This window comes from Arachis hypogaea, chromosome 20, assembly GCF_003086295.3.
Source record: "Arachis hypogaea cultivar Tifrunner chromosome 20, arahy.Tifrunner.gnm2.J5K5, whole genome shotgun sequence".
NCBI classification, from domain to species: domain Eukaryota; kingdom Viridiplantae; phylum Streptophyta; class Magnoliopsida; order Fabales; family Fabaceae; genus Arachis; species Arachis hypogaea.
The window spans coordinates 51,676,805-51,682,546 of NC_092055.1; the positions used below are offsets into that span (position 1 = coordinate 51,676,805).

General features: G+C 38.9%; 1 non-coding gene across 1 annotated transcript; it reads left to right on the forward strand.

Annotated features, from left to right (window-relative positions):
- The first annotated feature begins 2,994 nt into the window (after positions 1 to 2,994).
- LOC112788568 (small nucleolar RNA R71) lies at positions 2,995 to 3,102 on the forward strand. Its single transcript, XR_003195928.1, has one exon. It is a non-coding gene; the product is annotated as a small nucleolar RNA R71 (small nucleolar RNA).
- The last annotated feature ends 2,640 nt before the right edge of the window (positions 3,103 to 5,742 follow it).

Here is a 5,742-nt window from a genome sequence, read left to right on the forward strand (position 1 = left end):
TGAGGACTTGGTCCAACCTTTGATCAAAGTTGACCCTTCTAGTGTAGGGGTGTGCATCTCCTTGCATCATGGGCAAGTTGAATGCCAACATTATATTTTCTGGACTAAAATCCAAGTATTTCCCTCGGACCATTGTAAGCCAATTCTTGGGGTCCGGGTTCACACTTTGATTATGGTTCTTGGTGATCCATGCATTGGCATAGACTCTTGAACCATTAAGATTCCGACTTGTTGAATGAGGTTGGTGAGAACTTTCCAACCTCTTCATCGGATCTCATGTCGGATCTCCGGATACTCATTCTTTTTGAGTTTAAAAGGGACCTCGGGGATCACTTTCTTCTTGGCCACAACTTCATAGAAGTGGTCTTGATGCACCCTTGAGAGGAATCTCTCCATCTCCCATGACTCGAAGGTGGAAGCTTTTGCCTTCTCTTTCCTCTTTCTAGAGGTTTCTCTGGCCTTTGGTGCCAGAAATGGTTATGGAAAAACAAAAAGCTTTAGCTTTTATCACACCAAACTTAGAAGCTTGCTCGTCCTCGAGCAAAAGAAGAAAGAAGAGAGTAGAAGAAGAAGAAATAGAGGAGATGGAGTGGGCTTTGTGTTTTGGCCAAGGAGGATAGGTAGTATGTATGTTTGTGAAAATGAAGGAGTGAAGATGGGTTTATATAGGGGTGAGAGGGGTGTGTATGGTTCGGCCATAGAGGGTGGGTTTGGGAGGGAAAGTGGTTTGAATTTGAATGGTGAGGTAGGTGGGGTTTTATGAAGGATGGATGTGAGTGGTGAAGAGAATGGTGGGATTTGATAGGTGAGGGGTTTTTGGGGAAGAGGGATTGAGGTGATTGGTGAATGAGTAAAGAAGAGAGAGAGTGGTGGGGTAGGTAGGGATCCTGTGGGGTCCACAGATCCTGAGGTGTCAAGGATATCTCATCCCTGCACCAAGTGGCGTGCAAAACGCCCCTTTCTACCAATCCTGGCGTTAAACGCCAGGCTGCTGCCCATTTCTGGCGTTTAACGCCAGCTTCTTGCCCATTCCTGGCGTTAAACGCCAGTCTGGTGCCCTTTTCTGGCGTTTAAACGCCAGTAAGTTTCTCCTCCAGGGTGTTCTATTTTTCATTTTGTTTTTCCTTCTCTTTTTGCTTTTTCAATTGTTTTTGTGACTTCACATGATCATCAACCTACAGAAAACATAAAATAACAAAAGAAAATAGAAATTTTACATAGATAAGTAAAAATTGGGTTGCCTCCCAACAAGCGCTTCTTTAATGTCAATAGCTTGACAGTGGCTCTCATGGAGCCTCACAGATGTTCAGAGCAATGTTGGAACCTCCCAACCCCAAACTTAGAGTTTGAATGTGGGGGTTCAATACTAAACTTAAAGTATGGTTGTGGCCTCCCAACACCAAACTTAGAGTTTGACTGTGGGGGCTCTGTTTGACTCTGTATTGAGAGAAGCTCTTCGTGCTTCCTCTCTATGGTGACAGAGGGATATCCTTGAGCTTTAAACACAAGGGAGTCTCCATTCACTTGAATGATCAATTCTCCTCTGTCAACATCAATCACAACTTTTGCTGTGGCTAGGAAGGGTCTTCCAAGGATGATGGATTCATCCATACACTTCCCAGTCTCTAGGACTATAAAATCAGTAGGGATGTAATGGTCTTCAACCTTTACCAAGACATCCTCTACAAGTCCATAAGCCTATTTCTTTGAATTGTCTGCCATCTCTAGTGAGATTCTTGCAGCTTGTACCTCAATGATCCCTAGCTTCTCCATTACAGAGAGAGGCATAAGGTTTATGCTTGACCCTAGGTCACACAGAGCCTTCTCAAAGGTCATGGTGCCTATGGTACAAGGGATTGAGAACTTTCCAGGGTCCTGTCTCTTTTGAGGTAATCTCTGCCTAGTCAAGTCATCCAGTTCTTTGATGAGCAATGGAGGTTCATTCTCCCAAGTCTCATTACCAAACAACTTAGCATTTAGCTTCATGATTGCTCCAAGGTACTTAGCAACTTGCTCTTCAGTGACATCTTCATCTTCTTCAGAGGAAGAATACGCATCAGAGCTCATGAATGGCAAAAGTAAATTTAATGGAATCTCTATGGTCTCAGTGTGAGCCTCAGATTCCCATGGTTCCTCTTTAGGGAACTCCATGGAGGTCAGTGGGCGTCCATTGAGGTCTTCCTCGGTGGAAATCACTGCGTCTTCCTCCTCTCCATGTTCGGCCATGTGAGATGTGGTTATGGCCTTGCACTCTCTTTTTGGATTCTCTTCTGTATTGCTAGGGAGAGTGCTAGGAGGGAGTTCAGTAATTTTCTTACTCAGCTGACCCAATTGTGCCTCCAAATTTCTAATGGAGGACCTTGTTTCAGTCATGAAACTTTGAGTGGTTTTTATTAGATCAGAGACAATGGTTGCTAAGTCAGAGGGGCTCTGCTTAGAATTCTCTGTTTGTTGCTGAGAAGATGATGGAAAAGGCTTGCCATTGCTAAACCTATTTCTTCCACCATTATTGTTGTTGAAACCTTGTTGAGGTCTCTGTTGATCCTTCCATGAGAGATTTGGATGATTTCTCTATGAAGGATTATAGGTGTTTCCATAGGATTCTCCCATGTAATTCACCTCTTCCATTGCTAGGTTCTCAGGATCATAAGCTTCTTCCTTAGAGGAAGCTTCCTTAGTACTGCCTGTTGCTGCTTGCATTTCAGACAGACTCTGAGAAATCATATTGACTTGCTAAGTCAATATTTTATTCTGAGCTAATATGTCATTCAGAGTATCAATCTCAAGAACTCCTTTCTTCTGAGCTATCCCATTATTCACAGGATTCCTTTAAGAAGTGTACATGAATTAGTTATTTGCAACCATTTCAATGAGTTCTTGAGCTTCTGCAGGCGTCTTCTTCAGATGAAGAGATCCTCCAGCAGAGCTATCCAATGACATCTTGGATAGTTCAGACAGACCATCATAGAAGATTCCTATGATGTTCCATTCTGAAAGCATGTCAGAAGGACACCTTCTGATCAATTTCTTGTATCTCTCCCAAGCTTCATAGAGGGACTCACCATCCTTCTGTCTAAAGGTTTGGACTTCCACTCTAAGCTTGCTCAATTTTTGAGGTGGAAAGAACTTTGCCAAGAAGGCATTGACTAGATTTTCCCAAGAGTTCAGCCTTTCCTTAGGTTGTGAATCCAACCATGTTCTAGCTCTGTCTCTTACAGCAAAAGGAAAGAGCATAAGTCTGTAGACTTCAGGGTCAACCCCATTGGTCTTGACAGTGTCACAGATTTGCAGGAATTCAGATAAGAATTGATGAGGATCTTCCAATGGAAGTCCATGAAACTTGAAATTCTGTTGCATTAGAGAAACCAATTGAGGCTTAAACTCAAAGTTGTTTGCTCTAATGGCAGGGATTGAGATGCTTCTCCCATAGAAATCAGGAGTAGGTGCAGTAAAGTCACCAAGCACCTTCCTTGCATTGTTGGCATTGTTGTTTTCGGCTGCCATGGTTTCTTCTTCTTTGAAGAGCTTTGTTAGGCCCTCTAAAGAGAATTGTTCTTTAGCTTCTCTTAGCTTTCTCTTCAAGGTCCTTTCAGGTTCAGGATCAGCTTGAACAAGTATGCCTTTATCTTTGTTCCTGCTCATATGAAAGAGAAGAGGACAAGAAAGTAGGGAATCCTCTATGTCACAGTATAGAGATTCCTTGAAGTGTCAGAGGAAAAGAAGATTAGAAGGAGGAGGTAGATAGAAGAGAATTCGAACATATAAAGAAGGAGGGAGTTCGAATTGTACTTTGAGGAGGAGTCTTAGTCCCTTAAATAGAAGGATGTGAGAAGAGGGGAAGAATTTTTGAAAATTAATAAAAAGATTTTAAAAAGAAATTTGAAAATTTGATTGAGATTTTCGAAAACTAAGATTGGGAAAGAAATAAAGTGATTTTTGAATTTTGAAATTAGAAAAAGATTTGATTGAAAAAAATTAATTTTGAAAAAGATGTGATTGAAAAGATATGTTTGAAAAGATATGATTGAAAATCAATTTAGAAAAAGAGAATTTTTAAAATTAAATTTGATTACTTGACTATCAAGAAATTAAAAGATATGATTTTAAAATTTAAAGTTTGATCCTTTCTTAATAGGCAAGTAACAACTTGAAAATTTTGAAGTAAATCTTTAATTGAAGCAAGAATTTTTGAAAATAGTAAAAATAAATATAAAATGGAAAGAAATTGATTTTGAAAGAGATATAATTGAAAAGATATGATTTGAAAAAGATTTAATTTTGAAAAATTATGAAAACTTGAAAAAAATGTGAATTAAAAACAAAATCTTCCTTCTAGTGTCATCCTGGCGTTAAACGCCCAAAATGGTGCCCATTCTGAAGTTTAACGCCCAAAACTCTACCTTTTTGGGTGTTAAACGCCCAGCCAGGTACCCTGGCTAGCGTTTAAATGCCAGTTTTCCTTTTTCACTGGGCGTTTTGAACGCCCAGCTTTTTCTGTTTGATTCCTCTGCTGAATGTTCTGAATCTTCAATTCTCTGTATTATTGACTTGAAAAGACATAGTTTTGAAAAATATTTTTGAATTTTTGATGATGAGAAACAATAAAAATGCAACTAAGATCAAATAAACAATGCATGTAAGACACCAAACTTAAAAGTTTGTATACTAAGGACTATAACAATGTAAAAATGCATATGAAAAATAACAAAACACACTAAACAAGAGAATTTAAAGATCAGAGCAATGAAATCATCAAGAACAACTTGAAGATCAATGAAGAACAATATGTATAAATTCAAAAAATGCAAGAAGAATGCAATTGACACCAAACTTAAAAATTGATACTAGACTCAAACAAGAAACATAAAATATTTTTGGTTTTATGATTTTAAAATTTTTTTTTTGTATTTTTTTCGAAAATTATATAGAACGGAAAATAAAGAGAATCAAAACTTTTAATAAGAATTCCAGGAATCATGCAATGTTAGTCTAAAGCTTCAGTCTAAAAAGAATAGACATGTTTGGCCAAGCTTCAACAGGACATTACATTCAATAGCTAAATTGATGAGAATCAATCAGCTTTTGTGATGGTGGGAACATCACCTTGAAACTCTATAATTCATTCTTAAAAATTCTAAAGAAAAAATACCTAATCTAAGCAACAAGATGAACTGTCAGTTGTCCAAACTCGAACAATCCCCAGCAACGGCGCCAAAAACTGGGTGTTGTTGCCGGACCAAACTTGGCACGGTTGTTACCAGAAACAAATGCGAAATTGTTGTTCGTTCATTCGTTCCTTCCCCGGCAACGGCGTGATGACAAGTCATCTTAGCCTAGTTTCACTAGTCTTTTTCCTTTGTTTTCATTTAGTTTTATGCACTTTCTTAAGCCATAAGTAAGCCAATTGGGTTGAATTTCATGTTTCCTTTGATTCAATCAACCATGAATAAATTGATGCATTTTCATGAGTTTTTGTGCCATAATTGCTCATATGACAAGAAGAAGAATAACTCTCATGATTATGGCATAGCTTTAATACAATTGTTGATTGATGATAGGTGGAATAAAGCTTGGAGGAAGGTTGCAAGAATGGGCTTGAAAAAGAGGGATTCACGTTTGAGCTAACGTTTGCCTCAAACGTTAACTCAAACGTGAGAAGCAGATGAAGAACACCCTGGAGAAGAGCAAACGTTGGCTGAAGAAGAAGCAGGGGAAGGCAACGTTTGCGCCAACGTTTGCCTC